The sequence below is a fragment of the Pleurodeles waltl genome, chromosome 11 (assembly GCF_031143425.1).
Source record: "Pleurodeles waltl isolate 20211129_DDA chromosome 11, aPleWal1.hap1.20221129, whole genome shotgun sequence".
Classification (NCBI taxonomy): Eukaryota; Metazoa; Chordata; class Amphibia; order Caudata; family Salamandridae; genus Pleurodeles; species Pleurodeles waltl.
This window is the reverse complement of record NC_090450.1, coordinates 686544498-686569945: the sequence shown is the minus strand read 5'-3', so window position 1 is coordinate 686569945 and position 25448 is coordinate 686544498.

Genomic DNA, 25448 nt, shown 5'->3' with positions numbered 1-25448 from the left:
GTGAGATCAAAAGGCAAGAGAGCCCTTGATTACGCCACTTACACTAAGGCGATTTTAGACTTCAGCCGGCTCAACAAAGTTCACCCCCGTCACTGCTCACTGTCCCCGATCAGCCGAGCAGGGGGGAATATAGGGGCCTCCACTGTGCGGGACTCCAACTCAGGCACCCTCATGTTGGCAGTCCCAGTCCATACAAAGGGGGGGTGGGGCAAGGAAGCACACTCCACCAGTCAGTCTTCTGCACAGGCCCCCTCACCAGGTCCGCCCTTCGCAGGAAATCCAGGCAAGTCCAACCAGGCTGGGGCCTCCAGCGGTGACCCATCGTCTCTCTCACCTCTCCACTGTGGGTCTGGGTCTTTGGTCCCCTCAATCCTTTCACTCAGCCTGGGGGGATCACTCCGTGGCTGGAGCTCCTCCATGTTGCTACTCGTGGCAGAGGACAGGGTCAGGCCCCCGCCAACCTCCCGGTCTCTAGGCTTGGCCGTGCTTCCTCCACTGCACTAGTCCTCGCACATAGGTGGCTGCAGCTCGCTCCCGCACGCCACCCCAGTAGTCAGCCGGCCGCCGGTCTTCTGATTGTGCGCACTCACAGAAGGCGCCTTCTCTTCTCTGGCTGCTCTCAGCGCCAACGGTTGGCCCGGTAGGTGGGGCCAGGCCGAACCCCTCCGACCGGTCAAAGCAGTCGGCATCCCGAAGGGGCTGCCAGTGTCGTCCGGCACCCCTGGGCCTCTTTCACCTGCAGGACCCTGTTCTGGTAGGCACCGCCTCACTTCTGTCCCATTGCCCCCCGTCAGTTGAGGAATAACAGAATTATTGGTGGGCCTGCCCAGATCTAAGCAGCCGCCCTCTTGGCTGGGCAAACTCCACTCGTTGATGGTGGAGTGCCGGAATATGTAAGCATCATGCACGCTGCCGGGGTACTTAGCTGAGGTGTTGGTGAATATCCCACGGTGGTCCTCAATGGCCTGCACATTATCGAATGTGGGAGCTTGCGGTTCCTGTATAGGTGTTCCATAGCTGCAGGTGGCACTAGTCGCACATGGGTGCAGTCCATTGCACCTAGCACATGCGGAAACCCAGCAATCAGATAGAATCCTTGCTTGGTCTCCTGCTGCAGTTGCTGGGTGTTTGGGAAGCAGATGTGGTGGGGTGTGAGGCAGATGATGGCATCTAGGACCTTAGGCAGGTAAACAGATATTGATGGCTGGGGGACACTAGCCACTAGGGCCCCTGTTGTCTGAAATTATCCAGAAGCCAGCATATGCAAAACAATGAGGAGCTAACATTATTTTAAAATTAAAATATAGTTAAATTACTTTGAATTAAGTCTATCCATTTATAATAATTATTAATTTTGCAGTTCAGAAATTTACTACACGTCCTGTGACATTTTCACTGGTTACCTATTTTCACTGGTAACCGATGATCGGGCTGAAAAGGAAGGTGGACTCATTGAATGGCGCCCCTCAAGTACTTGACATACTTTTAGTCTGAGATGGGGAGGGAGGAGGGCATGGAGTCGCTTAACAGGAGGTGGACAGCGGTGCCACTTTGTGCCTCACTACCTAGACCGTTATATGAAATCATTGCATCCTGTTCAGCACACTGCAAATGTGGTCTCACATGGTTCAAATTAACCTCCCTGGAAGCGTCCACCTTTACTCTGCAAAGACCCACGAGTGGGCGCCTTCATGGACGTCATTTGGGGGTTACCAACGGTTGAGAATGCACCCCCTGGCACTGCCCTTATGACCAGGGGGCAAAGGCAAAAATGGGAACTGAGTAACAGGAGCATTTGGATGTCCAAAATGATCCAGTAACTCTGTGGCAGAGACTGTAACGGTTGCGACTTGCAACTGTTGCAGTGCGCATCATCTGCAGAAATGTAGCCGAGTAACACACTACCCAGGCCCCAGATAGTCCCATGTAGGCCTTGAGTCTTTCAATAATGCCGTGCTATCCCAGTCTGAACTACACAGAAGAAGTTGTCTCTAATTTCAGGCCACCTTTGCTGCCAAGATATGCAACCTGCCGCGATGTGACGCTTTTTTGAACAGTCACAATAAATGTTTTCATTTTACATTTCATAATTGTACCAGCGCACATTTTGTTTTACTGCCACACATACATTTTCAAAGCATGCTTTATTAGGCCTTTCTTTCGTTTTTCATTCAAGATTGTGTGAGAGAGAAAGTGTGTAATCACGGACCAGGAGGACTTGAATGAGGGCTGCTGATCAAGTTTGATGTGTATGTATTGAGTAATATGTATGATATACAAATGTTGTCTGCCAAGTACCATACATCTTGGGTCTGCATTAAGTATTTTGCTACCATCTCTGCATCACAGTTCAGATTTGAGATTGTCAGCCAACTAGATTGAGCAAATGAGCTGAATACTGTATTTCTCTGCCAAATGGTACACTTGTCAGATCAATTTCTCTTCAACTAAGTTCTATCCAGAGTTAGTTACAATGTAGGCGGGGTTGCTGCAGTCAGTCATAGACATAGCCTCAGTTTTCACCCTTATTAAACTCTTCTGTTGATGCCCTGGTAACTGGTCTGGCTCTCATTGGCTTAGTTCCTCACTTGAGGCACACTGCCCAGTACAACCAGCCCAAGACTTCCCCTGGTTTGTCTATCTACCCTCAGGTAAATGTATTTCAAAATTGGGTGCAGAGCTATTTGGAGCAATGAAGGCAAGGGTGAAAGGTGGAGGTATGGATCATGTTATGACAGACCGTTTTCTTGATTCTCCTAAAATGAGACAAACTTCTGCTACCCCATGATATTTTGGTAAATTGATTCTCATGGGAACTCTATGGGGCTTCTATATGTATACAGGCTAAAATGCCCACTATCTATCCTTTTTTCTTTGTGTAAATTGTTTAAAAAGGTATCAATGTCTATCAAAAGGCTTGAGGGATACACCTTTGTGCTTTTACTAGAGTAAGAATAAATACATGCAAGAAAGAACAAAGCATTACACTCTCAAGTGGGCAGAAGAGCTCATCCTCTACATATCTGTTTTAAATCCAACCCTTTACGTAGAACTTTAATTCATATAATTGTTATTGCTTAGTCCAACCTAGTGTACATTTAATTAATGTAGTAAGATTAAAAGCTGGTCTGCAGATATGACCTGCATGTCTCATACAGACTTTAACAGAGAGTGCGTAACTCATTGAACTCTGTGTACTTACTTATCCATGTTTCTGATGCCAACATTTAATATATAAAGGACAGAATAGAAACGCTGTGAGGTGAGTAAGCATATTCCAATGTAGGTAACTATGCAGACTTCTCCCTAGGTGAACACAGAGAATATTAACTATGTTAGATTGGATAACAGGTATTTTTCCATTAATCCAGGGGCATGAGAGGGCTGTGGTGATGTAACTTCCTTTGGCATGAGAGAACATTATATATTCTGATCAGAACGTTTAGCCTGCCTACCTACCATTATCTCTATGAGATGATGGTTTCAGAGCTCTGCTGAGTTTCAGCAATGCCATTTGTATTCTTATCTCTGTGAATATTGATAACTAAAATTGCAGGTCCTCTGGGAGAATATTCCTATTAAGAAGGACGACTTTGCATACAACCTGGAAGAAATTACTTTTTCAGTGCAGCTGCAAGGATATGGAACTCCACTCCATCAAGACGTAGGGCCTACCATACCGCACACAACTCTGTTATCATTTCAAGATTTATTTTATTTCCATGTGGTCATGTCTTCAAAAACGTTTCTATACATTTTGAGTTGGGTTAGCATTTTCTTTGTAAAGATATGATATAACCCTAAAGATTAAATAAACAATGATAATGATAAAGATGAAGATTGTAGTTACAGAAAAATTAAAGATTTCCATCAGTGGCAGACAGTAAATCAATACAAATGCCTAGGGGGAAAAACTATGACTGAATGTGCTAGTGACGTTGGAATACACGTCTGCATTGGACCTAGGTAAACAAAGAACAGACACACCCACCAGTTTATTATGACCATTTATCATATAAAGAAATGGTCCCTATATAGCCTTTTGGACTACGGGGTAGCAGAAAGCTATCTTAAATGGACCAGTGCTTCTTGAAGGATTACGTGGCTGGCATTTAGAGTCGCATGTGACTGTTTCTTGACCCTACATGGTGATCCAGTTAGTACATTGTGTGATTTTGCCACTGGACAGTCACTTTCTTAGTTTGTGAGAAGCCTTCCACTTGAATTTCAGTTTGAAATCATGAGTAAGCTAAGATTGTGCACACATTCCTCTATGTTTAAATTGCAAAGAGAGCATGACAAATGGAATCTTTGTAGTAAAGTCAAAGACATCAAAAATCCAGTGTGCCAAGAATAAACTTTATAGGTCGTGTGAGAGCAATTGACTTGAACACAAAATTTCAACATGTTTTGACAGATTATACTTTGCACAGACTTCCCCTAGGACAAAGGTGACCCTTTATTTAAAGCTATTTTTGAATGGTTTCTGCTTTGTTTGAAGAATGAAACTAAAGTGGTAAAGCAAGTAAAGAAAGAATATGAAATAAAAAAGTGATGGATGAAATGCTTGAATTAATCTTAGACACTGGTAATTATTCAGGGCAGCACCCCAGTTCCTCATTGTTTTGCCCACCATGTCATCTCAGATTAGATCCAGCCACCTGCAACTCAGTCTTGGTCCCACTCCAGTAGTAACAGTCCAGCCATAACTTCCAAGCCTGGTCTTCTCTCAAGCGAAACAAAAGGAAGCCAAGACTGGTTGCGCACTATTAGGGCCCCTTTTGTCACATGTAGCTTAGTTCCAGTGGCACATTGAGCACGGAGCCCACGCTTGGACATATGCATCACACTTAGGGCACCACAATGAAGACTGAATACAAAAAGTGATGGATGGAGTGCTTGAAATTAATCTCAGCCACGGGTAATTACTTGGACTGCATCCCAGTCCAATATTTTTTGCCCACCATGCCACCTCTGACTATGCCCAGCCATATGAAAATCAGTCTTAACTCCAGTGCAGTAGGAACAGTCCATCTCAAACTATCAAGCCAGATCCTTTCAGAACTACAAAGAAAGTAAAGGCAGACCTGCCAAACTCAAGAAAAATCTCCCTGTGTGAGGAAAGTGCGGGGACTTGGATGCAGTGGGGCCTTGTGCTGATAAGTACCTAGGTGGCGCTTTTGCCCCCACCCTGACTTTAAGGCCCCTCCTCTAAAAAACACAAAAGCTTGCTGAGTCTTTTGCTGATGCCCTGGGGTGTTTTCATACCCATTAATGGAAGTCAGCAGTTGAAAACCTCCAAAAACAAGAGCTGAAAACCACTTTTTACAGTGGTTTTCATCTCTTTCCCTGCCACCGTGTGATATTGGCTGCTCACTGGATGACTATGTGATGGGAGCCAATATCATGCGTGGCACCATGTGAGTTGGTGGGTCTGTAAAGGAATCACAGACTCCTTTTCTTAGTCCATGCAGCCCAACATCTCCTTCTGAGCAACATATACCTGGAGCATGTAAATGGAGCACCAGCACCAATTGTTGCACCCATTCTGTGCTACCTGGTGGAGTTAAAAGCTTCATACACTTTCCAGACTACACCATGTAACCAAAGGCATAATGTTGTGGTCTTGTGCTTTTTAAAATAACCTAAGGCAAACTGGTAGGTGTAGCTTTGCTTATTGATGAATTTGAACTAAATTACTAGACTCTGATGATTTTTAAAATGACCTGTGCATTGTTTTTTCAGTGGCATAGAGTAATCTGGTAACCTGTCCTGGCTGTAGTGCGTTTAAAATAATCCACCCCACCGAATCTACAACAGGAAATAATTTGTCAAACAACACTTTATTGATTCTGCTGTTCATTGAGAGCTTGCCATGTAGTCTAAATAGAAAAGTGTATCTACCAGTCTTAAACTTTGCAAACTCATGCTGTATTGTTTTTGTATAGAATATTTTGTTGATTGTTGTTTTTTATTCATGTGACTACCTACCTTCTCATGGAGACTTTTAGAAACGTTATACGCTGTGTGAACATTTTACTAGTGCAAAAATATTCTATTGCAGTGTTGCCTCTTTAGGGTAGTGTTCTGTTCTGGATTCAGGTCTAAGTAAGAAAAGAAAAGCAAACCCATTTACCCCCAACAAGGATCCTTCTGTGAATTCCTGCAAACAGAACCATTTTCAGCAGTAAACTTAATTTTATGTCCAAAAATGCTTTTTTGAACCTGACTATAAGTGGGCACAAGCCATCAAACCAGTCTTAATATCTTTCAAGCATTTGTTTTGCCTTTGGTATTTTTCCCTCTCTCACTAGTCCCACATTGCATTATTATCTGCTAATTGGGAAATGTTTCCTTTTTTGCCTCAATAGCCCATTTGCTCAAGTCCCAACATATTGTGGTCTTTGCAGTTCTGTATGTGGTAATATAACCCCTCACATTTTGCTTCCATGTAGTTCTTGACTGTCATTTTCATTAATCATGTACTTCTAGACACCCTCATATTTTCATTCTAATGCCCTCCTGATATGCATTCCGCCTTGGAGCTCCTCAGGAGGAGAATAACGGTGGATGTTTGATGACAGTGACAGTTTAACAGCATAACACCCCAGTAATGGTTCAGTAGCAGCTCTTTGTGCAAGAGTAACTCCCCTTAGGGTCATGGCCACCAGTCTCTAGAAAGCAAAATAAAAAGACAGCTGAGAGTCTTCAAGTAGTTGTGTGGTTTTGGGTACCATAGTGTCAGGACAAGTCAAGACCAAAGAAGTTAAACCACTCTGAATGTACAAATGGGAGACCTGTCGATTAAGGACTGTGCTTTATTAGAAATAAAAGGATTACTTTTCCCTCTCCTAGAGATGAAAGAATTTATGTGTTGGTAAAAATCAACTCTTCTCAAGGAGATTAATATTCCAGCTGTCCAGTTAGGTAATGACCTCTAGCCTCCCATAAGTCTAGCATACAATAAGAACTACGGCAATACTAAAGCTCCTAGAAGAACTGGAGAGAACTCAAGATCATGCGTTAGACATTTTGCTAAGAGTCCTCATAAAAGAATGATGACCCCAAAATGCAAGACCCAGACTGAAATTATCAAATGTCAAGGGGTGTGTGCGAAGTTCAACTACTAGTGGTACACCTTATAAACAAATGCATTCAAGTTTAGAGACTGAGTATAAAGAAAGGTATCAAACTGTAAAGCTGTTAATGTGAAGCTCATTGCACAATCCAGAGTCAGTCATGATACAAATAAGCTGATTACTGACATAGCAGAAAAAGTTCTGGTCTGATTGTTCCATGAACCATTTATTGATTCTACAAAACGAAGGGCCTGATTTAGATATTGACGGACAAGTTACTCTGTCACAATGGTGACGGATATCCCATCCAGCAAAATCTAAATCCATTTATATCCTATAGGATTTAGATTTCAGCAGATGGAATATCCATCACTGTTGTGACAGAGTAACAACTTGTCCACCAATATCTAAATCTGGCCCTAAGTCAAAGTGTTTCATAGATTCCAGAATATACCAGTAGCGTCCTTGTCAGACTCGAGGAAATCAAAAGTAAAAGGTAGATATAAAAATGGAAACATTGCCCATAAAGGATAATGCAAAATTAAAATTGAGGAACCTGAAATAGTCACTAAATCTGCTATGATTTATGGTCAGCAAATTTCAGCAAGAAACTACCCAACCCTTTGATCCACAGAGTTAAAGCACAACGCACTCTTCTATAGTGGTAGAATTAAACCTCAAATTGAGCACCTTAATAGACCAAAAATACATATTCCAGACTCAAATATTTCAGTCTGAACTGATATTTTAGGATTAATTGAAGTGATGCATCCTCGTACCTATTTTGGACTTGACAGGGCATTTTTTGTGTTACACAAGTAGGACTAAATGCTGATTTATTCCTTAAATGTACAGTACTTGGAATCTCATTTATTTTTGTAATGTGAGCATTTGTACAGCTTGTGTGCATGTATGTACATTTAAATTGCTATAATCTAAAACTGTTTTATATGAATTCTCAGGTTTCAGTACCGGAAAAATAGAGGTGCTACTTGTAGCATGATTAGGCACTATTATACCTTGATGTTGTAGCTGAGCTAAAATTACTTTTCTATTGCACTTGGCTTCTGGCTTTAAAGGAAGCTGAGCCTGTACCTGGGACTCACTTCTTAAAGGATTCACAGGTGGAACAAACTCCTTATCCCAACCTTCTTCCTTTCTATACAGAGCTAAAGTGTTTTTAAGAGCCCACCTTCATGCACATTATGCCCAGATTTCTTTAGCTACTAAGGAGAAAAATGCTTACATTATCACCTTGAAGCGCATCCCATCCAAAAAATGGAACAATGTCATATTAAGTATTGAGTAAACTAGGTCAAAATACAGCTTTTATTCCATGCGGTATATTTCCTTTAATCCATATTTTCATGTTATGAACCCTGTCTGGAGCGTTCACATGTCCACCTGGTGTCTCACCCTGTATGTATCCCTTAGTTGGAGTACCACCAGATGGTTCTTGAGTGTCTGACAAACTATCATCACTTCTGCTGCGGTGTCCAGAAGTGCTACTTACCAAACTCTGTTCTACAGAAGTATTTGTAGTTTGCAACTCATGCTTTTTTTCTACACTACAGAACTTCCCTGATTTAGTTATTAGTTAAAAAATTGAGAATTAATAAGTATGTCAACTTAAAAGATAGATATTACTATATGAAATTGTGTCACATTATCCACCTCTCCGCTCTCTGAGTTAATCAAATTAAAAAAATTAAACTTGTAGTTCTAGATTTATGGGTCCTCATGACCTACCAGTGTCTGTAATAAAACTGCATACTTGGGCTGGGCTATTCCTTATTTTTTTAGCTGAGCCTCGAAGAGTATCTTACCTATTGCATTATTAAGTTTACAGGTTCTTTTAAATGAGTGATCGCTCTAAACCTGAAAAATATCATCAGGATTCAGGAACAAACAAAATAGTATTGATGACATTTGATGTTAGATTTAATGGTACATAAATATGTAAAACAAAAAAGGCCAATTGCTATACTTTTCCATTAATTGAATACAAGTCTACAGTGCAGCAAAGCAAAGGCAGATTTTCAAAAAGATAGTGCTTTTGTAATTTCATACTATATGTTTATGATGTACTGTGTACCTTCCTTAATGTTACTTAGGTCAATCTGTAAAAGAGTTTGGTTTTAGATCAATATCTGGGATGCTTCAATTTTATGAATGTGAGATCACTTATTGACGGCAGTAGATGAGGGATATGCTGCCATCTTATCTTGGTTCTTCTTGAACTACCCTTTACATTTGAAATTTCAAATCACTCCACACTCTTAACCCATCTCTAAATGGAAAAGATTCAGTCCTGCGGTGGCCCTCTATTTTCTTGTGCAATATTTTGCATAAAGATTAAAGTGATAACATGTTATTGTGTGGAGTATGTTTGAGCCTCCTCTGTCCCTAGTCTAAAGTTTATCTTAATTTCTTCCTTGTATTGAGAACCACAGACTCCCATCTCTATAGGTTTTAAATTCTGGAGTTATCTTAGACTCTAATATGTTGTTCAATCTCTCAGTGTTAGCTGTAGATAAGACAATGCATTCTGTCTGCAAGTGGCTCATAAACATTCTCCCAGCTCTTTCCAAAAGGAATCGAGGTACGGTGGTTGGGCCATTGGTAAGTTCCTGCCTCAACAACCATAAGAGTAATCCTGCTGCACTCCTCTCACAGCACCTGCTGTGCAGGCATTTAGACTAGTTTATAGTCTTAAGAACCATATTTCTGCTGCTTGATCATCACATTGATTCCTATAGCCTGTAGATTTTACTTAAGATTGTCCTCCTTGTTAAACCAAAACCTCTTAGGCAATGCCTCCTATATTTTAGTCAAATAAAAGGTATATGTTGGCTTCCCAGAACATACGATCAAGCGCAACAAAGCCTTAGGCCATATTGTAGGTTTGATCACATATTCAAGGGCAGAGATAATTTTTGTGGCAGGGCACTGTGATCTAGAGTTCACCCTCTAGCTATATTAATCCATCACTCTCTTTAGCAAACACATACAATCTTGCATCTCTTATTATTTCAGCCAATGTGTCCCCAACTCTTAGAGACAGTCAAGATGCAGCATGAGTTCCCACTCATGTGCTCACCAGTTGTACAGACCAGCTGTCCACTAAATCATTCCTTTGCACTGAGTCCCAGTAGTAAAAGGGCAACACACATCTGTTTGAGAGCACAATGAACAATTGACATTAGCTGTGTAGGAATTGTTTTACAGATATGGTCTTATGGTATATCTGGGCCATAGAATTGTACAAGTTGTTTTTGTTGAACAATCATTTTTAAACTAATCAATTACTGTTATAAAACATGTGCACCATTATGTTAATCTTTCTGCTATGACAGCTCTTAAAAAGTGTCTAGCAGCACAAACTTGCAACATTCTCTTCTGTCCCCATACCAAGACATCCCAAGGAGATCTCACAATATGCCTCTGTTTCGGCACAGCATGCACCATTAATCTATCTATGCTGGCCTTCACCCGGGACTTCAGTTTATCTCTAAGCCAATTCACAGAGCTTTCTTGTTAGATCTGTATCCTGACCTCCAGGATGCATGTGTATCAGAGCACTGAGACATCAATGACTTTCACTCAGTGTACATCTCATTTGGCCTATCAAATATCATGACCAAGTGGTGCCTTATTTACAGTACTCTCACGGTGCCCCTTTCTGGGCTTCAAGCACCGGAACGTGCATTAATTACTCACAATGCATCTCTAGACAGTCCTATACTAGGCATTCCTTTCCCAATAGTAGGGTGTCCTCAGAGATTTAAAAATGCACTACAGACTTGGTTTAAATTATGTACTTTGCAGGAGCTCGCAATGCATATTTATCCTGCCTTCAATACACACTTTGGCCACAAGATCGTGACACAGACTTAAAATGAAGCCTTCCTTCTTTCTACACTGAACTATGTTCCCATTTACCTAACAGAATCATAATTATGGTTTAGCAGTCCAACTTTGGCTGACTTCTGCTAGACTTCAGCAGCCCTCACAAGACCGCAGCAAAACCCATCAGAATGTCAGCTTGATAACACCAGAGCTAAAATCTCACAAATTATATAAAAGATCCTTGCAAAAGTAAAAGAAATAAGACAACCAACAACAACAAACTGGAACTTGACTATCACTCCAGAATCTATAGTGCCTGCATTACTCCTGACATGTTTCAGATGGTGCATGTCTAACTAAGGAATGCCATAAGATAATTGCAGAATTCCTCCACTCAGAATATTTAACCTCCAAACCCACCTACTCACAAGACTATGGGCCTGATGTAGAGTTTGGCAGATGGGTAACTCCATCACAAACAATGGCTATCTGGTCCTCTGTATTACCAATGCCTTATATCCAATGGTACTTGTAATGCAGCGGGTGGGATATCAATATCTTTCATGAACTCTAAGTCAGGCCCCATGTGACTCCCTGGCAAATCACATTAGGGATCGATTTTGAGTTTGGTGCAGACTGTACAAAATCGCAAAGACAATACAGTACTCTCTCCACCAAACTGAAGGCTCCCCCCCCATTTAGAGTTGAGCAGATGTTCAGTATGTTGAGTGCAGAGACCATTCCGTCTCCACTGCCGACATACACTTCTGACAGCCCGATAGAGTAAGGGCCATCAGAGATTTGGCCATTTGTCCACCCGGCCTATTTAGCAAACATATTTCCTCAGGCAGGCAAAACTGGGTCATAAGAGGAGGTGAATACTCCATAATGACCCCCAAGGCATGGGAAAAAATTCCCATGGCGAGGGGATCATTCCTTTATTTCTTTTCAAAAACAAAATCCCGTTCTGGGATTTCATTTTTGAAAATAAATGTAAAAAATATTGAAGGTTTGCCATGCAGTTCTGTCATGTTGACTGAGCCATTATTAAAACTTTGAGTGCATTGACAGGAACTGCTGTGACAGCAGTTCTTGCCAATGCAATAGATATCTGCTGAGCCGGTGGACATCTTTATGTTTGGAGGGCAGTTAGACTATCCTCCACAGTCAAAACCGAACCTCATAATCACCAAATCCAAAGATCTGGAAAAATATTGATGCGAAAACCAAGATAGATGTATTACTCATTTCAAAGATCACCTCCACCTCCCAACCAATTCTGTGACCATGACTGCTCAACTTCAGCCCTCTGGGAAAACATGATCTTGTATTTCTATTCCTTTAGCATCAATGTCTCTCTCTGTACCTGTATAGCACAACGTGCAGAGGTATATTTCATAATCAAATTAGAATGTACTTCAGATAAATAAGGAGGCATGGAAGTTTCATTTGCATGGCTTAGATGGTTGGACTCTTGCACAATACTGAATGCATTTTTCTTCTTGTTTCAAGATATATTTAGAAACACACCTTCTGGAATGCATAAAAAGGCACAATTTAGCTCAGAAAGTATACTAATTATGTCCCTACCTAAGTAATTAGTTGGGGAAATTGGCCTGAACAAAAATAAATGTTTGTCACTAATAGGTACCAGAGAAATATACACAAAGTCAGAAATATAGTGAGGAACTTGGCTATAAAATACTGACTGCATCTATGGACATGCCGCAGAGTGGTAAGGTAGAGAATTCAGACGTTTTTTTGAGCTGAGGTACTAGCATCTATGTCAATGAGACAAACTGTATGGTTTCCATAAATTACACAATCTACATAGGTGCCCTTTTGATCTACAGGGCTTAAGATGACCATGACACAGTGTGAAACCTTTGGGCTGTCCTACAAATCAGTATAAGAGGTTTAAGCATGCTCAAGAAAAGACTGGTGGGGGCGGAGGACGGCTTGGTTGATGGTAGTAGATACAAAATTAGAGCAATTCATTTTGTATTTCCCCAGCTGTTCACAGGCAAAACATGACTATCCCACTCCCAGGCCTCTCCCCTGCATCTTTTGTTGCCTCTCCCAATTCTCCCACTTCCATTTCCCTGAGACCACTTTCCTCCTCTTTTTGCGGTGCTTCCCCTCCTCACCCTTTGACGGTTCACTGCATATTCTTTGACTAAATTGCCCTGTCGTGTAACTGTCTGCCAGTTAAATACCTTTCTGGGCATGGCTGGGTAATGCAGACAGCACACAAATAGCAAATCCTTTGCAGGGTTATGTGAGAGAAGGTACCCCTGAAACCTTGCAGTGGTCTGTGTTAGCTGAGAATGCATTTGTGAAATTCAAGTAGGCACTAGCTTCTGCACCTGCTTTAGGACTACTGATTATACCAAACCTTCTACTTTGCATGGATTGGTGAAAGAATACCCCTGTGCCTGTGAAGATGCCATTACAGTAGTTCAGTGATTACTTTAATTTTCTTTCCTTCAGTTCAGAGAACCGTACAGGATCACAAGTGATTGCAGAACATGGGTTGAGTCAACAGTAATGCAGGCAGTTTGCAGGGCCCAGGGTACAGACAGCTAAGGTGTGCTCCGAGACTCAGCTAAAATGGCCTGATGCCATTATACTATAGTCTCTCAGAGCTATTCTCTTCCAGGACAAAATTGAGCCCATATAAAATAGTCATGAGCCAACCCATGATGCTTCTCTCAAATCAGCCAGTATCAGCTGCTAAATTGAATTCACTATTGCAGGATTACAGAAAGCTTATACAATGTCTCTACAATTTCCATTCTCAGGTTCATGCAACCTTACCTGGGTGCCCAACCAAAGCCTTCCACTCCCTCCAGCCCTGCAAATGGGTATACATAAGTATACACCAGTGCAAGCCCACACTGCAGTTTCACTAGCACAGGCCCTAGCCTGCTCATTACCAACGCAGCCGGTAAATGCTGTGGTCTAGCGACTTGGATTCACTCATCTCACTGCAAACAAATTGCTCGTCCCAGAAACTACAGTGGACCTGCTTCCACCTCTGGACCCGTCTTTGGACCTCAATTTTGACTGCCTCCCAGAAATGCCACTGTTGTTATCCTGTCAACTGCTGATGGGACAACAAGCCCTCTGTGCCTACCTACTCTTCCAGCTCCACCACCAACAAGCGATGCTGCTCCTCAAAAGGCTCTCATTGTTACCTCCTCTGTCCAAGGTAGGCAACCCCCCTCCTGGCCAAAACAGATCCCTCTGTGGGTCTGGCCTGCTATCTTTGGAAATGCCTTAAGTGTCTAGTTGGTGCTAGTAAAAAAAATAACCTTTCCCCATGCGTGATTTGCAGCACTTGTCAGTGGATGTAGGGGATAGTATCCCTTTGATCAGTGTGCCCATCAGTCACAGTGACACTTGGCTTGATCACTTCTACTGTGGGTGCCAACTACCATAGAGCAAGCACATGCCCCACTTCTTATAAGGTAATTTTCCTCTGACTGAGCCAGGATTTATCTGTGAACACCGTAAAGCAAACATCTTCAGTGTTTTTGTGAGAAACAGTAAAAGTGACCTTGTCATGGAGAGCATTACTTTCTAACTGCCCTCATATGAATTCCAACTTCCTCTTGGGGTGGGGGGTTGCTATGTATACTCCATTCGTCGATCTCAAGCCTGTTCATGGCTGCCGTTAAATTGGACATCATTCTTCTACGATCTTTTATGATCACCCTTTGCAGAGGAGATGGTTCAAGCAGGCACCCTCTACTACTTCTATATTAATTTCTGCTAACAATAAAGGTAGGTCATAAATTCCACTCTGCCACTGGAGTTGACAGAATTTTGGCAAGTTCTGGCCAAATTCTGCCAACTACTGCATGCCAGTTTTTTCTCAGATGTGGCTCGCCAATGGTAAGTTGGCGAGCGAGATCTGGTGTCCCCTATCGTGATTCGCTAGGAGGGCAACAGGTAAGAATTTCAGGTGGTTGCAACTTTTCACAGTCAGAAAGCTGCTTGAGTGGCAGTAAAATCAACTCAAGAAGCAGAGCCTTCTGGTGCACTGTGTGGTGCAATTCCCGCAGGTTTTTCAGCATGAGTACTGCAATGTGCCTATTTCCTCCCGTTTGCAGAATTTAGTGAAGTTTTCATGTGACTCGGCAGAATTTCTCAGGCTGAAACTCTGTGAGTTTCGCCCACCCATAATCAACACATGATATAACAGTGGCCTCAGATGAAGTGTGTGTAGATCATGGAAAATTGTTAACTCCAATGCATTAGTGTCAGAATGTGTTCTGATAAAACTTCTTTATTTGTATTTGCACTGTAAGCAAACTTGTATATAGAAAAATTTATAAAAACAGGTATAATACACTTTTCCTTGCATATAAACAGCTATTAGTATTAGAATTAGTGGTAGATCAGTTAGACCCTTACGCTAAGATGCTGATACAGAACAGGATGGCATTAGATTTTGAGCCTGATTTAGATTTCAGCGGACGTGTTACCTTGTCCCAACTGTGTCAGATATCCCATCTACTGAAATCGAAATACCATTCTATTCTATGGAATTTAGATTTCGGTGGACGGGATATCTGCCATCATTGTGATGCAGTTACCCATCCACCTAGTTCTAAATTAGTCCCTATATATAACAAGGCAGGTGAGGATTGTGCTATTGTAGGTTCTGAGGCCCATATTAATGGGCTTTTGACACAGGGCAGCGTAGCAAGTCATCTTGTTGCGCTGCCCTGCATCAACGGGAAAGGGCACAAATGTGCCATATCAATGAAATACAGCACATTCCCATCCTTTCCCACTGTGCAGGTGCTGCTTTGGCTACCTAGTGCTAATGCAGGCACCCTTGCACCATGGTGCAAGGGCGTCTGCATTGTAGGCAGGATTGTTTTGTACAGGAAGGGGCAACTTTCCATGTGTGCTGCAGAATGCTGCAGAATGCAGAAAGAGGAAAAACGAGGAAAAATTAAGATATTTCTGGATGATGCGCCTCACCTGGGAAGGCATAAGGTTGTAGCGGATCCCCAGGTTTACAAGCTCTTGTATATCTGGTGATGCATCAAAATCAATAGGTGTTGCACTGCAACACCTACTGCAACTCCCATTGAACACCTCCATTGCACAGAGTACGGCAACGCAGTGATTTGCACTGCCTTGCCTCAATCCATATCTATGAGGACATTCAAAGCTACGCAAAGTGGTTTTGCATGGCCTCATAGACATGGGTTCAAAGTTTGGCCCACCTTTGTGTCACAAAAGGTGATGCAACCGTGGCGCAAGGGGCTCATAAATATGCCCTGGAGTGTTGTGCTCAACTGCCCAACACCTGACTCAGCATACAAGAACAAACAGATTACCAAAAGGACAGTGCTCGGCTAGATTTAAATATCAGTGGCATATGAGTGTGTCTGTATGGCACTTTTGGACATTAGGAAATGAAATCATTTGAAATACTCATTGCAATACCTTAGATTGTGGTTGTCCTATGGTAATTGTGGTTGTTATAATAAATATAGTAATGTGCATCATCCTGTGCACTTGCACTGCCTGCTTGCTATCTTTGTGGATGATGAGGATGGTGATAGTGAAGCTATGAAAGCCGAATTACTTTAGAGAAATTTTGCCTCTCGGCAAAAAGGGGTGTGTGAAAACATATTATTGTATTTTTATTTTGTTAGCATTAATGTCTCTTTCTGCTCCTCTGCAACACAACGTACACTGATAAATTTTATGATCAAATATGAATATTGTTTTCTTATTACTCTAACATGCACTCTAACCTCAATATGCTTGCTTAGTTTCATGACTTTAGTAGGCCTTTAAGCCATTTTATTTGAGGTAGTATATTTACATATTTCATGTACCCCGCAGTAAGGTATAACCTAATCTTTGACATTGGCAACCAGAAGTGTGATGTCAAGACTTTAATGAAGTGAGCAGTGTACTTATGCATTGTATTTTTTGCCTCAATGACATCTCACATTTTCTCAGTGAGAATATCACGCAATCAAAGCGGAATCAAAGTGGTCCATGGAAAAACTGTCTCACATTTTGTCTTCAGCTGGCAGCTTTGTTGTATGGTGGTCTGATCCTCGAGCGGACCACCAACCAGACAGCCTAGTCAAATGTTTTTCATAGATGTGAGTTGCCATGATTAAAGCTTCTAATTTGTCAAGTTTTCGATTCATTTTAAGGTCTTAATAGTTTTCCCATGGTGTGTCTTGATTCCTATTTTGAGCCATCCTCCTGGGTGACCGGACAGGACTTAGAAGTATTCCTTCTCTTTCTGTGTCTTGATGAGGCTGTAATTTATTCAGGCTGAAGCCCGTCAACAGCTTCAGAAGGAGACCAACAAAATTGAAATACATTTAAAATAGTTTTAGCCAGGCAATTAAGAGGCCTTTTGGCCTAGGATCATCGGCATATGATGGACTACCTTTAGATGGCTTCTGCAACCAAAGGACTGGTCACAACCACCTCAATATTATCCTTGGAAGTTACAAGGAATGTTTTGCACCACAAGATGTGTTTTGATTTCTCTTGCTCAAGTACCTTATATGTTATAATTTTTGGTGATGGTGTTGCAGCATAACTGTGAATTTCGACGAAAATATACAATTATCTTGCTCAACAAATGTGTGTCCAGTGACAATTTATGGTCTCATTGTTGAAAAGTTACTGTTGAATTTATCACCTCTTTTTCCATATTTTGTGTTTATTCAATGATGAATCCTGTCCAGATCTGTAACTAGCCCTTCCTCCTAACTTTATGATTTAGATAGAGAGGGGTGGAAGAGGTGTTGCCCTTGCATTTAGGAAATCTTTCAAATGTGCTACGTTTAAGATCAAAGAACTGACAGGAGCCGACACCGTGGGGTTCTGCATTTCTCCTACCGCACACTGCTCTTTCACTGGGGCCTTGTTGTATCGCCCCCCCTCCCAGGTTATTCAGACAATTTTATTGATACTATCATGCGAGCACTACCTTACCAAATTATTAATTATACTAATTTTGCCATCTTGGGTGATTTTAATATTTTGCTGTTTTGAAGCAGACAGAAACACAGGTGACTGTCAGCCTAGCTATGGCTCCATTGGGACCCACCCATAGGGCTGGACACACAATTGACGCTATATTTTCTAATACACCAATTATTCTTGATAAGCCTCGGGAAGTTCCTTGGTTTGACCATTTTTTTCGTACCTTCTCCTGGCCTTGGGTTTCTCCATTGAATAACAGGAGACTGTGGGCCTGATTTAGAATTCGGCGTGCGGGTTACTCTATCACAATGGTGACAGATATCCTATCAGCCGAAATCCAAATCCCATTCAAGATAATGGGATTTAGATTTCGGCAGATGGGATATCTGTCACCGTTGTGAAGGAGTAGCTCCTCAAACAAGTTCTAAATCGGGCCCTAAGTCAGCCATGTGGTAATCGTGCCTGGAAGAATGTTAACATTTCTGCACTGAGTGATGTTTTAGCCTCTACTAAACCAGTCCTAGGTTGAGACATTATACGTGATGAAGAGGCTGTGAATAAGTGGTTATCTGAGGCTTCTAGAAAAGTTGCTCCTTTAATTAGGTCAGGAACTGTCAGACAGTGCCCTTCACCCTGCTGGTTCACTACTGAACTAGCAGCTGAAAGGAAGGAGTGTAGAAAACTAGAATTTCAATGGAAGAAACACTACTACAAACTGATAAAGCCCAATACAAAGCAGCCTTGAGTGCAACCTGAAGCTTGCTTGTCGCACCTCCTATGCTTACCAGAATGTAGGAATTAATAATGCTAAAGACATTTTTTAAATTGGGACAGACTTTACAGACCCTAAAATTACTGCTCCCCCTCTGGAAACGAACCCCCTCTACATTCCAAGTTGAGTACCTTTATTGAACAGAAAATGTTAAAAATTCAGAAGCAACTCCTTGACATAAGGGATAATGAGTCCAGTTGTGATGTCTGTTCTATAGGTATGCCACCAGTTCAGGCCAAGTTGTCTCTGTTTATACCGGCTAAAGACACTGAATTAACAGACTTTATCCCAAGAGTAAATGAGGTGTCTCTCTGGATCCCTTCCCCCCTCAGACTGTGAGGCAACTAGGGACTATACCAAACCACATATATCAGGAGCTTTTTACTACCTAGCTTAATTCTGGTATGGTCACCACCTTGTGGAAAATGGCAAATGTCATCCTTCTTCTCAAGAAGCCCAACGCGGATCCTAAAACCTTGATCATTTCAGGCCAATTTCTCTACTTCCAGGAGTCTCAAAGATCATTGAGAAGATTGTTAACAGCCAACAGATGACCTATTTGAACACCTTAAATCTGCTCCATCCATTACAGTCTGGCTATAGGGCTCTCCAAAGTACAGAGACTGCACTTCTGGAGATAGCAGACTTCATCAAATTTGCGTTTGACGCTGGTCAGAATGCGGCCTTAATTTTACTGGATCTCTCTGCGACATTTGACTTGGTCTCTCATGAGATCCTGCCTGTTATAACACCTGACCACTATTGGGGTGGAGGGCCTGCAATACTTTGGTTGAGGTAATACTTTAAGCATAGAGACTAAAACCATTTCACTCTGAGTCTAATATCCTCTGTTGCTGAGTGCCTCAGGGCTTGGCCCTGGCCCCACGCTATTTAATATCTACTTGACACCACTGGCATACCTTATTGAATAGTTTGGTATCCACATGGTGTCGTAAGCAGATGACACTAGGCTTCTGATGACCTATAACAATATTATGTCAGATTCCAGGTCAAAATGGTTTACTTACATAATACCAGTAATGGGGTGGCTTAAGACCAATCTACTCCAATGCAACCTAGAGAAAACTGAGGTTTTATTATTTGGTGCCAACACCCTACAGGGCTGGCTGTGGGTGGGGCCAGCAAGTTGTACCCCTCTGTCCATTCCCACGGCGGTTGCTAAGAATATAGGAGTGCTCACTGATACACACCTTTCCTTTTAAGCCCAGATTACAACTATGGTTAAAACCTCCTGCTGGATTCTGTGGATCCTGAAGAAATGTATGAAAATTTTTCCTTGTGATGCCCAGAAAACAGTAGTCCAGGCTTTAATTCTTTCTAGAATGGATTACGCAAATATCCTGTACCTTGGGACTCCGGACTATTTAATTCATTGATTTCAACTAGTACAGAATATGGTAATTCACATTCTATTTAAGCTTCCCAAACATGCCTCCTTGTCCCATTACTGGAACCAATTACATTGGCTTGCAGTTAAAAAGTGGATCAGGTTTAAAGCATTGACGGTGGCTCATGCCACATATTATACGACTAGGCTCAAATATTTGTCTAACAGGACGGTGGATTATTGTCCTAAAAGAACCTTATGGCCCCAGTCAGCAAGGCTGTTGACAATCTCATATATCAAACGGATGAGGTCGGGTGGCTCACCCTGCTTGGTTCTGGCTGCTAAATACTGGAATAAGCTCCCTCTTTCTCTTAGATGTATCCCTGAGAAGAATGCCTTCCGTAAACTCTTTGCAACGCATCTGTTTAAGCTGTAGGCTTGGGTACCCTTCTAAATGGCCATCTGCCTTAGCTCAGGGGCAGTCTAGTAGTATCTGTTGCACTCTACAAATCCCTCATTTATTCATTCATTATAACATTGTTTCCAAAACATCTTAGAACCATGAATAAACAATTAAACTGGACACAAAATAGGGATAATACATCCAGCATAAAGGTGCACCCCAAGATGATAACTGCCCACTATCATCACAAGCATAAACCACAATAATTTCTTAAAGGATGAGGCATCCCAAAAGTTTTCTTCAAATGCAGGTTCTATGAATACAAAGCTCAGATTTAATATTTATATTCACATATACAATGGATAATGTCTATCATCATGTTTTCATCAGAACATAATACATTCAGTTTGTTCAGAACATAATTTATTCAGTCTAATCCAATACACAAACATCAATTATAGATAAAAATTGCATCAGAAATATTCCCTTATAGTCTATATCACTATTCAGTTGTCTCAATGCCCCCTGTTTCATAATCAACAAAATTCATGAGACCCACATTGCCCCCTTCATCCACCTTTCCGATCAGCCTTCAGATCTGATAACACCTTTATTTTAAATCTATTTAAAAAAAATTGACACTGAGACCATTTCACATTCTTAAAGTCATGTGATACAGCTTCATGAAACACATCTATAAAATTGTCAGATTTTAGAATAGGGGTAAAAGTGGATTTTTGCATTTTGAACTTCCAAATCACAAATATTTTCCTCTATTTCCAAAGTCTCTCTCTCTGCTAAACTGTCCACCAGTTGTATGTCCAACAAATATTTAATTGTTGCACTAGATACACTCTACTCTGTTTTCTTTCCACCATACGGTCCTAAGACAGATAAAGGGGGCAACACAGCCTCTCGCCTGCATGCAGTCAACACTGGAGCCTGCCACATGAGCTGCATCTGAGCCCTACCTCGCTCTATACTAGGATCTTTTTCATGCTCTCCCTGCCATTTCACCTGCAACAACACGCCAAAGACCATGAGCCACACACGCCTCACCCCCCCCCCAATCAGGCATGCATGTTTTTCAACACCAGATCTCTTAGCAAGCATGCCACAGTGATCTGAGACATAATCAAGACGCACGTCTCAGACATCTTCTTTCTAACAGAGACCTGGATAAACCTCAGATAGGCACCCACCATTACCACAGCCATTCTACCCGGCAACAAGATATCCCACCAGGACAGACCAAACAAACCAAAGGAGCACTCACCATCATACACGAAGACTCCATCACCTGCACCAACACAGGACACATCCTTCATGGAATATTCACTTCTGACTTCAGAACAGCAACCACACCTCCATCAAACACCCCAGCCTACCGTCCACCCGGACCAAACACACCACCTCCATCAACATATTCATCTTACTCAATGACCTCAACTTCCATCTTGAAGATCAAAAAGATCCCAACTCCACAGCACTACTTGAGAGCCTCAAAGTCCTAGGACTCACCCAGATCATCCAGTACCCCACCCACAATACAGGACACACCCTCAACCCCATCTTCACAGCCAGCAGCAAGGTCAACTTCAGCCCCCTCCCTTCGTTCACCTGGACAGACCACTCCATCTTCCACGGCTTCATTGAGGCACCCCAAACCCCCTTTGCCAAAACTACCAACAACCTCAGACATAACTGGAACAAGATAAAGAACACATACTGGACCAACACCCTCACTGCCCATCTACCAAACCTCAGTAGTGTCCCAGAGCGTTCGGCACACAACCACCTTCGAACACTATCCCACCTGGTCTGGTTAGTGGCGGTTCTACCAGATGAGGCTCTTGCTATGTCATTGGAGAGAGAGAAAGCCTTCATAGGATAGCATGGGACTGTCTGTTTGCCACATTCAGGAAATTTAGCGCAGTTGGCAACTTAATCTACAAAGTGAGGTGGCTTTACGACTTCTCTTTGGTGCAGGTCAACTGTGGGGGCTTCCTTCCCAATCCTTTTCCAGTCTATCTGGGAACAAGCCAGGGCTGCCTGCTCTCCCCACTACTCTTTTTCCTTGCAATGGAGCCCTTGGCCATGTAGCAATGCCAATCAGATCGGATCTTGGGGATCCCCACACCTGGTGGCCCATCCACGCTTGATTTATAAGTGGATGACATTTTACTCACGCTGACAATCCTGCCTACCTCCATCCCCCCTGTACTAGAAATGATTGAATACCTTTGAGGCACATTTCTGGCTATAGGGTGAACTGAGGAAATAGAAAGGCCCTGTCACTGTCATGGGTAACCACGTGAACTAACATTGCCAGCTATCCCTTCTAGTGGAAGGACTACTGACTTAGGTACTTGGGTGTCCTTGTCAACAGGTGTCTGGAACACATAGTGGCAGACAATCTGAACTCACTAATGGAATACATGCATATGGATTTCGTGAAGTGATCCCATCTGAACCTTTCTCCATGGGGCCGAACACAAATTAAATAGTTACCCTCCCCCGATTTACTTACGTACTGGGAATGCTTCCCCAGTTGATATCCCTCTCGACCCTCTGTCAGATAGATGAATCCATTAAGGCCTTCATTTGGGGTCTGACGAGGCCTTGCCTGGCAATCCAGAATAGTATCGCCCATAGATCAGCAGGTGAACTGGGTCTGTCATTAGTGGAACATTATTGCCTGGCTCTTCATTTAGTGAAAATGGTGTATATGCAGCCCCGGGTCCAAAACCCACTGTTATGGATTGTGATCGAACGTGGGCTCCAGGATGGCCCGGAAGGACTGCTGGTCCTCTGTCTTCCTAGCCCTGCCACCACAAGACCACCCAACCTCTTGTTGAAAGCCATGCATGCTACCTGGATACAGGTGGACGTGACATGTCAAGGCTCACCTATGGAACAATGCTGGTCTCCACATAGGATGGGCCACGGTTGACTGGAGCCCTTGGCGCATGGCGGGGGTCCTACACCTAACCCATGTGATCTTCGGTGACAATATCAAGTCATTTGTAACTTTGCAAGTTTTGCTTGCTACACTCCCAGCAATGGTGCTATATGCAGTGCTGCATCCCAGCACTAGGCCATCCCTGTTCTCAGGTGATCTTCTACCTCAAAAACTGGGGTCAGTATATTGGCATACTGTCCGGATTCTGCAACCTTCTAGTCCTGCACCTCTTATCATGGCCACAACTGATCAGCCTAAGGATGTCTTGGCAAGCACGCCTGCAGGTGGAGTATGAGGAGGAAGACTGGGCTGTACTCCTGGAGGGCCTGGACCAATGTGCCCAAGAGGCATGGATGAAGCTTACTCTATTTAAGAAACCAGAAAACTAGACAAAAATAAATTAGGAGGCCCTATTATCTCCTCAGAACACTACAGCCACAGAAAGAGACATTAGATTCACTACTGACTCACATTCCTCATTAGGTGCCACTGGCTGTGGTTTACCTCCCCGATCCCAACTCCCCTGGGAGCCAGAAGAAAATCCCTGTACCTAGCTGAAACTTGTCTTTGGAAAGGAAGCCTGCTGCTCCTCTCCTGAGCCCTCGGACACTTTCAATAAAGCCCAATCAATACCATGACCTTTCGCTGCTTTCCAGAGCTCATTAAAGGAGCACCGAGTTCTGCTTGAGTAGCCTGCCAGCCACAACAGTGCACACTTGCTTAGATACTACATATTGAAAATAAGAAACAATAATTGTCTCTGTTGCCTGTTACTTCCCCATTTCTGTCCTCCCCTGCAGCCCCCCTACAGGACTTAGGTTGATAACTATGCTGAAAGGGAAAAAATCCCTCCTAAGAGAGCTATTGGTGATGAAATAGGGTGTAACAGGCATCTGACCATGATGACTGCAGGACTCCAACTTTTAACCTACCCTGGGAGGTTTACACCTTAACCATTAGCATCATACCCTCGCCACATGCACCTTGAGACCCTTCTCATCAAATCTATGCCTGGTAAGCGGACTAGTGCTCTCTAGTCCTGGTTATTGGCCACCATTACCTTATGTAATATGCCTTCTTGTCCTTGATCACCAGTATGGGACTGAGCAACAATGTAACCAACTGTGGCGAACGTTGTGCTTTGCTATAAATATTAGCACTGGCGAGGCTGCAATGAATGAGGTGCACTACAAGTACTCCAAGGATCCAAGAGTGCGGACTACAGCGCATAGCACACCCCATAGAAGCATAAAAAACTCACCCATTATTAGCATACCAATCCCAATGGCAATGGCCTGGGGTATGTTTTACAGTGCTACTTTACTTGGTGGCACAATAATTGCTGCATACTACAAGTAGCATTTAATCTACAGGCACTGGGAACATGCAGTACCATATACTATGGACGTATGAGTAAATTACATATACTTATCCAATGTATACCAGTTGTAGCAAGTTTGGAAGGGAGAGCACAAGTTATTTACCCCATGTTAGCAGGAGTAAAGTGTTTAGAGTCCTAATGCCAGCAAAAGCAGTTTCATCAAAAACAGGGTAGAGAAGGCAAAACTCTGGGAGAATACCACCTGAAAGATGGTCATTTCCAACAGATACCCATATGGTGATCTTCATATTCTATAGAAACTAAATGAAAGCAATCAATGAGGACTCACTGTTCACCAGCCCACTCTTGTAAGCCCCTTTCCAATCACAGCCCATTAAATCCCATCTAAACCCCAGCATTAGGTACTTCTCCACTTTCCATTATCGGTCCTATACCTCACATCAAAACATTCCCGGCAACCAGCCAATCAACTTCCAATACCGATTAATTCAGGTCACATTAAAGGCGACAGGCTTTGGCCAGTTTAATACAAAAGGCCGTTTTGTTCAATAACTTTTCCCGCTCGTTCAGTAGGTTTAGGTTTCACTGAGGTAACACTGGATGCTGTGCAATTGCCAAAGAGAACATTGATATTCAGGTCATGTCGAATTGCTTGTTAGATGTCAAGCAAGCACAACCATATCTGCATCAAGTTAGCTAGGTAGTTTCGCCT